Source organism: Astyanax mexicanus, chromosome 10 (assembly GCF_023375975.1).
Source record: "Astyanax mexicanus isolate ESR-SI-001 chromosome 10, AstMex3_surface, whole genome shotgun sequence".
Lineage (NCBI taxonomy): Eukaryota > Metazoa > Chordata > Actinopteri > Characiformes > Acestrorhamphidae > Astyanax > Astyanax mexicanus.
This window is the reverse complement of record NC_064417.1, coordinates 47,935,414-47,946,104: the sequence shown is the minus strand read 5'-3', so window position 1 is coordinate 47,946,104 and position 10,691 is coordinate 47,935,414. Positions and strand designations below refer to the sequence as shown.

Below are 10,691 nucleotides of genomic sequence, written 5' to 3'. Positions count from 1 at the left end.
TACAGTTTTTCTACAGATTGTGATGATATGGTAAGTACGTAGACTGGATGCATGGTAAGATTTTCTCATACATGTTTTCTCATTAGAAGCGCATTAGGAAGAAGTCTTTAGCCTCTCGCTCTCTCAGGCCCTCTTAAGCTGTATACTGACAGATGAGAGGTTAAAGGCTCGCTAAATGTCTGTATTAATCTGAAGCTGTCACTTTGACAAAGACGGAAACAGGACACTGGTAGCTGTCAGGAGCCATCAAGGCAATCTGAACAACAATTAAAGGCTGAAATGAATGAACCTCATGAAGATCACCATTATGATGGTCAATGGGGAAGAGACGGTGCTAGAGGCTTTCAGCTGATACTGTTACCAAGAAGTATTAGCTGACCTACCTTTTGCTCAAATGGATCAATTACTTCTGGTTTATGTAAGCATGTTAATAAAATGGTGTTATGAAATACGACACCCACAGCTGTTTATACAGTCCACTCACTGACAAATAATAAAGAGAAAATACACCCCAAGTTGCTGCAAAACGTGCCATGCAGTCATTTTTCTGGCAGATAAAGCTCTGGAAAAAAATAAGAGATCACTTCAATTTCTAAATCAGTTTCTCTGATTTAGCTATTTATAGGTATTTGTTTGAGTAAAATAAACATTGTTGTTTTATTCTATAAACTACGGCCAACATTTCTCCCAAATTCCAAATAAAAATATTGTCATTTAGAGCATTTATTTACAGAAAATGAGAAATGGATGAAATAACAAAAAAGATGCAGAGCTTTCAGACCTCAAATAATGCCAATAACACTAGTTCATATGCATAAAGTTTTTTAAGAGTTCAATAATATTCAATATTAATCACAGTTTTCATGCATCTTAGCATGTTCTCCTCCACCAGTCTTATACACTGCTTTTGGATAACTTCATGCCTTTACTCCTGATGCAAAAAATCAAACAGCTCAGTTTGATTATATTCCAGAGGTTTTCAATTTAGTAAAATCAAAGAAACGCATAATTTTTAAGTGGTCTCATTTTTTCCAGAGCTGTATGTAAAAAAGTATAGGGGTAGTCTGATTAGACACTGGATTTTGCTATAAGAGGGCCTATATGTGCTTCCCCACTGCACTATAAAAAGCCTCTCAAAGGCTACATTTGGGTAGTGTACCTCCTGGTGAAAGACTGTGACTGCTGGACATGCCTCTACACAATGCACTGTAAGACATTTTGCACATCTATCAAACTTTGAAAGAGGCAAATCAATGGACTAAGAGAAACTGAATGGTCATCAATCTGCCAGACTTTTTCGACAGACAACCTCGATCAAAATTCTGTTTGGGATCCAGCAGCAACTGTGTAGGTGAATGCTTAGATGAACTTAATTGTTTAAATACAGGACAGTGTTTCTGGAGAGCCCAGTGAGCTGCACAGAGCTAGAGCTCCTGTCAAGGGAGCTGAGTCTGACTCTAAAATAATAATTTAATTAATTAAATTTTGTACATAAAATTAGGTGTTTAACAACCTGTAAAAATACATTAGAATGCAGCAAATGGCATCTTATTCTTTACAATATCAAACCTGTATACCTCAATGCGCAGCATCATGTATCTCATAAATGTTTTCCCCAGTACAAGTATCCGTTTGCTCTAATATTGTGATCAGTCACCTTTACAATATTGTATATCATTTTTATATTAGCACATATGAACTTTTATTCTATTCCAACAACTGCCTTTTGGTGCACAATCTTTTGACAATGAATATACAGTATTTGTGTATATGATTTCTGGTCTGTGGTGGGCTCGGAGTCTCAGTGTTACAGAACAGCATCAGAGAGCATTGTCTATAGAGACAAGAGACAAGTTCTTTTTTGTGTCCATTCATACATTCATAATCTCTCTCGCTCTCTTTCTTTCTTTCTCTCTATTTTTCCTCTTTTATCATGTGTCCAAGTCTTTTCAGACAGCAGCTCCGGGTCATTTCCCTCGCCAAGTTTTGCAGGCCGCCATGTTGTCCATTCTGCTCAGCTATTTAAAAAATGTTGAATATCAACAATGGCTTTCATTGGGGCATTGTCAACTTTTGTATGAAGCAATCTTGGCTGAATGCGATGGCTCGCAGTGCAGGGAGGGCGCGGGATGGGCGACGATCGCCGCCAGTCTTCCTGCGCGCTCTCTCTCTCGCTTTCTCTCTCTCTCTATCTATCTCTCTCGTTCTTTTTCTCTCGGGTTCTGAGCCGCACAGCCGGAGGGTCTCTCACGGGCTTCTCAGCTCTGCTCTGGGGTCTCCGCGAGCCCCCCTGGAACGAAGGGATGCAAGGAGAGAGGGATGAGGAGGGACGAGCTCGCCGAGCGCGAGGAGGTAAGTAAGTGTCTTTCTGGAAAGTGCTGTTGGGAGGTTGAAGTGCTGAGGCAGCGATGGGATGAGGGGATGGATGGATGGAGGTGGGCGGGGGGTGTAACGCGTTGGCTCTACATCACCGACACACTGGCACTGCAGGCTCGAGACCAGCCAGAGAAATCCCACACAGAAAGAAATGCATGCTCCCTTTATGTTCATGAAATTTTTAATACACCTTTTCATACAATTTTTATTTATATGCGCAATTAGCATTCATTATGAGATTAGCGGTCAAACAGCGCAAATTTAGTATCAATAATAGCATCATATATCCGTGTTCTGTTCTTTTTGGATGTTTTTTGAGTGTCGCTTTTCGCAACAGGCTCATTTTGCGATTATGAACTTGAATGAGTAAATGAATGATTGCATAGTTAGCCAGAGTTAAATCAACTTCCTAAATCACTTTCATACTCAGACTCTTTATTAATTTTACATCATCAGTGTATATTTAACACTTGCTCATTATATAATATTTTTGATTCAAATACAATGGATTTTTTATTTTGATTGCCAACAATTAAGGCAAATAAAGCTGTAGTGTTCATTTAGTATTCAAGTTTATTAAGTTTATTTGACAGCCAAATTATATTGACACAAAAATATAGTGTGGAGAAAATGTTACTTTTTAAAAAACGAAAATAAAATAAAGTTAAAAAGCCTGAAACACTGCACCCACTGCCAAAAAAATGTGGGCTTGCATTCACAACATCTCATAATGTGCTCGATTATGTGTGTGTGTGTGTACAGTATGTGTGTGTGTGTGTATGAGGCCAGTGAGAGGAAGGGGAATGTCTTTGTCAGTCTGTCACTTAGAGGAGGCAGTAGCTGTCTAAGACGTGTCCTCTCCAGTGCAACAGCAACAGCTTGTATCTGCCATTGACATGTCAGTCTCTAAGGCTTTCAGCTGTCAAGCCCTCTAAACTCTTCTCACCCCTGCAGTGTGTGAGTGTGTGTCTGTATTTGGGGGGCTCTACAGTGTGGAAAGAATGTTCAATTAGCCTACAGCACAGACAGAACATCCGAGCAAAGTAAATGACAACCAATTTCAGTCGTTTTTGGATAGTCTTCTCAGTGTAATGGTCAGTTTAATAGATAGTTTAGTGGATTGTGTGTTCAATACGGCTAAAATACACTAAACAGGCCATTCATTTCATTTCTAGAGACAGTGAGTATTTCTGTACAGACAATTTTAGCACCACTCCTGTTTGCATGTCCTAAAGCACTTTTCTGTTCTTTCATTAAATAATTAGCTGACTGTATTTTTACTATAATTATATCAGTCATTGTTAGTAAAATGTCCTTTTATTTTGGATAATACTCTGTAATAATAAAATTGTTGTCATAAAAAATCTGTTTTAATAAAGTATAGACAAAACCTTTCAACCTATTCCATCAATCTCAGATGATTTTTTAATATCCAGGTTTTAAGATTTAAATTGCTTTAGTGGGCAACTCTTCACCTCCTCACCACAGAGCTTCAATGGCCACCCACTATGGTCCGGTCCAGTCCTCTGAGTCTCCTCTCCATTACCTCTGGCAAGGTGACCACCAGCCTCCAGCCACACAATCCATTATCTTGTCAACAGCAGCAGGTTTTTGCCACAGTTTGCAGGGCTCCCAGAACACTGGCCATAATGAATTCATCAGTAATCCCCACACTCATCTCATCACGCCCAAGGTAATTAATACATTTGGAGGGCGATGGCTAACTCTTAATTAAATTATGCCTCTTTTAATGAGACCTTTATGCAGACTAAATTTATGACCAGTATCTCCATTATCAAGTGCTTGGCAGGCAACAGAGATTTGTCTTTTTCACCCCAAATCACTCCCAGATTAGACGTAATGGAGCTCATGATTAATATATCAATTTATACTTGTTTGTTTCTTTCTCCCAGATTTAATAAATTACCTTCCGTAATTAGTTCAGCCAGCCTCTGCTGCTGCCAAAGCCTGTATTGCAGCAATTAATGCCCAAAGTACTATCTTTAGATATTAATTTTAAAAATAATTCACTGATAGAAACTTTGTGGCGTTAATCATATTACAAAATTGGGTGTATTTAATTAATTAATTGAAGATATGCCTTGCAAAATTAATTGCACATTTCCCACAATATTATCTTTAACTAATGAGGGTTTGACAAAGCCACAGTTTCATTTTTTAAAATGGGTCCCAGATTAGAGGGATCTCAATTATGTTTAAAACAAAAGCCCACTGCTTGCCCCAGCTTGGTGCAAAGCAAAATCAGACCACTCAGCACTCTCGGCTAAACAAAAAAGGGGAAAGTTTCCATTGTTTTGGAGAAACTGTACTACATGGCAATGATTCAAAAGATACATGAGAAATAATGAGAGCTGTAATTAGCCTTGCAGACAGTAATGGCATTTCAGTTCTGATCCATTTTTTGTAGACCCAAGTTTGACTGACAAAAATGAGGAAGACAACAGTTAACTATTTCTGTGTTCTTTTTTTTTAAAACAGCTAAAAATAGTATCTAAAATTCACATTAGTCTTGTTGGGTTTTTGCACAGTGTGAATAGTATTAACATTAATCGTGGTAAAGAGCGTAGTGTAATACTAGTAAAGGTGTTTTCTTATCTGTATAGATCTTTCTGCATGAATGTGGCCTAATGATCTCACCGGTGTATTCCTACTGTGGCCATCTCTTAATTCAAAAGACAATCTGTTGTACCGACAACTCAGTGGCTCAATCAAAACTATATTTATAGTAATTTTCTGCCTAATTAAATCAGTGGTTCATTGAAATTAGCTTTCAGTCGGTAAGAATAAATGTAGTTATGAGAACTATTTTCATTTAACGCATCATATACCAAATGTGCTGGTATTAGTATTTCTCTGGAATTTTCCTCCTGAAAGTTAAAGATATTATAGAAAAATGTTGCCGCTGAGGAGCAAATAGAGATTGTGTATTCAGCCCATGTGCTGCGTGTCTTAATGTGCCTGGGCACATTAGCATCATGCTGCATTAAATCAGGGGTCCTATTTATCACTGGCTGGGTGAAGAACTGTTCAAAGGCTTCTTCAAGTCTTGTAGGGCTTGCTCTCTTTCTCGTTTGCAGCCTTTTCTATGTTTTCTAAAAAGTTCTATAAACTTTGACCATTTGGATCTGTATCTGTGTTTTCACTGTATCTGAGACACTAAGGGAATTATAGTCATAAAGCTGGCCTTAAACATGTTCACCCCAAAGCTTCAGACATGCCTCCTCTTCCGTTACCCTTACTCCTGGTGGGTTAGGTGAGATGGTGAGATTACAGCGACTGCTGCACCATGGCCACTGCATGACCCCAGTTAGCCCTGTAAAATAATGAGCATGGATATGCATGGCCTGCTGAGAAAAAGAGTTGTCAGGGTCAGGAACTTTTCATGCACAATTACAGTCGGAAGTTGTGTGATGGGTGGTGTGCTGAGTCTTGCAGCCACTTGTACTGAAGTGGCCAAGATCATGTTGTAGTGTGCAAACTGTTGGCAAAGTTTCTTGCAACTATTGGTGAATAGGAGCAAACGGCATGTATAATATATATTTATATATTATGACATGGAATTCATGAGTTACAGAAAATTTTTTAGAAATGCTAATATTTTTTTTTTTCATTTATTTGCAGAAAATGATGACCATCCAGCCTTACGGCAGCACCCACAGGCAAAGCTGTTCTCCAACCACATAAAAATAGGTGAGCTGATCTTTGGAACAGTAGAATTCCTAGTAGATCTTAAATGATTCATCACAAGCAATGTTAGAACAATATTAGTACATTTGCCAGCCCTAAATGGACACTGATAATGTTAAATTAATACTGTGTCATATTTTATCAATAGCTAATTTACTGAGTAAAAACTGTTCTACAAAAGAATGAAGAAGTTTTAATTTTTTAATACTTTCAATTCTAAATATTTGCCCAGTTTACTAATTCTCTTTAGTTTACCAAAACTCATGGGGGTGAGGGAGTGGTGGTGTTCTGAATCCTTGTAGCATGCCCTGATAGAGCTTGTCACTGTTGTAATTTGATAACCTTAACAGAAATGATGGTGTATTCCCTTACTGCTGAGGTAAACTGGAGATTCAGAAATATTGCACGACAATTTAAATAAATGAATATATATCCAGATAAAAACAGGGCCAAAATAAATGATTGTGTGAAACACTAAATAGTTTATTTCTAATTATAATCATTTTAAAGACTAAAAATAGACATGTGACGCCTTTCTCCTTGACTATTGAAATTGTAAAGGGTCTATGTATATTTCTGAACATATTTCAGTGTGTAGTAATTAGTATCAAACATATGCATTTTTTATTAACAAGCTGCATTTATCATTTTAACTTGTTATATGTTTCACATAAATAACAGACGTCTAATATAATTATTTCATACGATCATTTATTTTTTTATTTTGTTTTTTTTTTTTGTAGTGAAAAATGTCTTTGTTAAATGAAGCACCTCAAATGTACCAGAGTTTAATTTTCTATCAAAATATTCTTTGTTTTCTGGACCATGATAATTATGCAGGACTGTGTTATACCAGCATTATTGTAGAAGTAAAGGTCGGGCTGGAGTTTTGTCTCGTCTTTAACCAGCCCGTGAATCTGATTATACCTGTGTCTGAACGAGAGGGCACCGCAGCCATTCAGGCCGGCACAATGGGAAGAGCAGTCCGTTCTTTGGTCGCATCTTCATTTGCATGGCCAGTCCAAAAAAATCATGCAAATCCTAATGAGACTGCCTCCATTGTGACTGCAATTGAAAAACCATTCTTGGTTAATTACCGGGGCTCAAAGGCCTAGTCCGCAGTCACTGAGCTAAAACAAAAAAAAATGTTATTGATTATTGGGTCTACGAGGTTAAATAGACATTTAGAGCGATGTTTTTCCCTGTTCTGGAGTGCGCGTCATTTCCATACCCAAAAGTAAAATGATGCGGGAATTTATGTTATGTTCTGTAGGTCAGAAAACTGATGATAAATGTGTTCTCACTAGTTTAGAATGCAGCTTACATGGACTTGCCATTTCTAGACCACAGAAAATGCATAGATATGCTTGCTTTTGTATATGAATTAAAAAATATGTGTATATAATTGTTAATATGTATATATGATATTTATTAAAGCATTGATTGACCCAATAGACTATATAACTATTTGATGTTAAAATAAAATCTAAGTTTAAGTTGAACAGAAGGGCTTCTTGATTTGGACGTTTGTCTATGTGTGGAAAAATATAACGAAAAACGAATAACTGTAAAATAATTTCATTGATAATTGTTTCACAGTGTAAAAGACTGCGATGTTCACGATTACCTTCCTTCTAAAATATTTTTTTTACCTCCGCACTGCCCAGCCTTTCTAGTACTGATTTAATAGTTGTATTCATTTCCCCCTTTTGGTACGTGCATTGCCATTTAATTAATTACATAAATGGAATCTAAATTACAATGAAATCGAAATGAGTAAATATCCCGGTTTATAAATATGTGGAATAATATCAGATTTTGGTTAATTGTCTTAAAATTATGTTAAACTGGTAATTTTAGTAATTCGATCATAACCGGAAATTATTCACCGTTCATTTACCTGTATTTTGTCTAAGTGCAAATGTTTGATCTTTGATATCAGCTGTCATAAGCCTAGATGGGAAATCTGATAAGAGCAATTTTAGATAATTATGTGTCCAGGGCTTCTTCTATCAGGCGCACTATTGTGCCTCGGGTAAATTGTAAGCAACAGCGTTCTTATCTGCAGCAATAATTCAGGTTGCGCACAATGACCTAAAGATGGGCTATTTTTCTTGTGCAGCAAATGAGAATTCAGACAACTATTTTGATTCCACTTGAATAGGCCGCTAATTGAAAATTCCCTGCTTTGCCTCGACACCCGTGAGTGGCTTTCGGAAGCCCACAGCTCAGTGATGCCGAACCCTTGCAGTCTTTGCTGGTGGTCCTCAGCCTTATAGCTTTGGTTAATTAGGAAATTTGGGGGAGAGAAGTCCTCATTACCAAGCCCCGGGGCAGCTCGGCGTTTTCATTCTCCCGCTGGCTCCTCCATTTCCATAAGCAGATTACAAGTGGATCTGCTCCTGAAACCCCTCGGATAAATCAGCGGCTTTGGTAAATGAGTTTGGATTTTGTCGCTCCGGAGAAGTTTAGCGGGCTGCGGCTCAGCCTGGGACTAACCTGCGTTCACATTAGTGCTGTCATACAATATAATACAAATGACGAATTCACACCCGAATCTACCTCCCATTGAGAGAACGTCCATGAGGAAGATTTGACACCACTGACAATGATGACCATTCAGTCCTTAATACTCACCCTGATGGCTTTGGGCTCAGTTAAAAAGCCCACGCGAGGCCTTCTTTCTGCTGTTAAACGTACACGATTTGTGATATTCTATTATTGCATTTAAATTTGAACTGCCTGAGTATTGTGAAGTGGGAACAAGCACGTGTAGCCAAATTACATCCAATTTACACAGCGGAATCTTCAGAGTTGTTTGGGTTCAGTTTTTTTTTTCAGTGTACATTAGAGTATCAATTTCATTTGTTTGCAGACAGTCTAAGTGTATTTGCCCTTAAAATCTCGATGCCAAGTAAACAGATTAAGACGGATAGTTCGGCAACATTTTCAACCTAAGCCAATCCCACTAAACTAAAACCAAGTGTGTGTGAAATCGTTTGTTGATCACAATATATTTTGGCTACTGTTTAAATTTAGTTACCGTTTGCGATGGACCGTTTGAATGTTTTGAAAAATGAAAGAAAATATGTTTTTTATTTTTTATTAAATTATTTTATGACATTTATTTTGAAAGCTGCAAGAGGCAGTCTCTTGTAGCAGAAGCTAATTAGTGTGCAGTAGGTGCTAAACTCGACCTGAATATTCAAGAGTTCAGTAGTTCACACTATGGGGTGAAACGTGCTGTGCGTCGTGAATATGTGCATGCGTTGGTGTGATTTCTGACAGTAGTGTCGATGGGCGCTCGTCATCATTTGCAAGTTAAAAATTGCGCCCAAAGAAATTAAGGTCTTTTTGCGTTTTGCAAAGCACGTAACCACATCATCACTATCATCCGTGGGTTTTTCCGTTAGGGTACTGCAGAGTGGGGACCTTATTGCACTCTGATCTTATTTTACTCAATTCCACTAGTCATTAAGATGTTAAGTTAAGACAAACGCATGAAATAAGTTACAAGAGCTGTTATTCATCACATCACTAGAGGGCGATAATGCATCATTATTCCCTTTAGGTTCGTGTTTCACGGGTGGTTGGAGACTCGGATTCCGCAGGGAGAACTCGTTAACGCTGCTAGTTATTGATCTCCGTACACAAAACGTTCATTCCGGCTCTGCTTTTGTTGTTGTAATGCAGGCTTGGGTTTTGTTTAATATTAATCGCAAATTAATGCTCGGAGTGTGTTTATTTCAACACAGAGTGTTTTAGTAGACAAACATCATGTTAATGTTGGATAATATGAGGTAATTATCAAAGTGCTTATTTTACATTTTAGATATTTTTTTAGTCAATTAAAATCTGTAACATTGCATCTTATTTGTTGCCAGGTACATTGGTCTCTGCGAGTAAATTATATATATATATATATATATATATATATATATATATATATATATATATATATATATATATATATATATATATATATATATTTTTTTTTTTTATTACCGGTTAAAATAAATCACAGTTTAAAAAACGCAGCCCAAGGAACCCAAATACATTAGACCCTCACTTAGGCTATGATGTTGTCCAGATTACTGTAAATATTTTAAAACAAACGGGCCTAGTTAGAATGTAAGCAAACTCTTACAGTTAGTCAAATCGGCACGGGCTGATTAGTCTTGGTTAGATTTGATTTACTAAAGGTGATATCAAATCATATCATATTAAACTGAATCATATTAAACCCAAATTTAAATTAAATTATAATCTACTCTTAAAAACGACTCCCACGCTTTAACTGTCATTTCGGAATTATTTTTTTAGTCTTAGTATTTTTAAGTATTGTTGTTCTTGTCTCGGCAATGAAACAAACTCATCTGTTTTTTTCTTTCTTCGTTTTGTCTTCGTTAAACCTGTTGACAGACTGCTTTTAAATCAGTGGCAGAAGTGTGCTGGTGAGTAAACGGTGTTAAAACAACACCTTTAATATAGGTGGCATTTATTTGCAGTGGAGACTACATCCCAAAACTCTGTTCTTTGTAAGTCCCCTGAACAAGTCAACCACATCAGTGGCGAGTGTGTGTGTGTGCGTGCGTGCGTGTGCGTGT

At 37.3% G+C, this 10,691-nt stretch overlaps 1 long non-coding RNA gene across 2 annotated transcripts in view; it reads left to right on the top strand.

The window, feature by feature from the left end:
* The first annotated feature begins 2,122 nt into the window (after window positions 1-2,122).
* LOC111195810 (uncharacterized) overlaps window positions 2,123-10,691 on the top strand; it is a 70,104-nt gene continuing 61,535 nt past the window's right edge. For both annotated transcript variants that reach the window (XR_007440869.1, XR_002651840.2), the window contains exons 1-2: window positions 2,123-2,352; window positions 6,019-6,087. This is a non-coding gene — a long non-coding RNA (uncharacterized LOC111195810). The remainder of the gene's footprint in view (window positions 2,353-6,018; window positions 6,088-10,691) is intronic.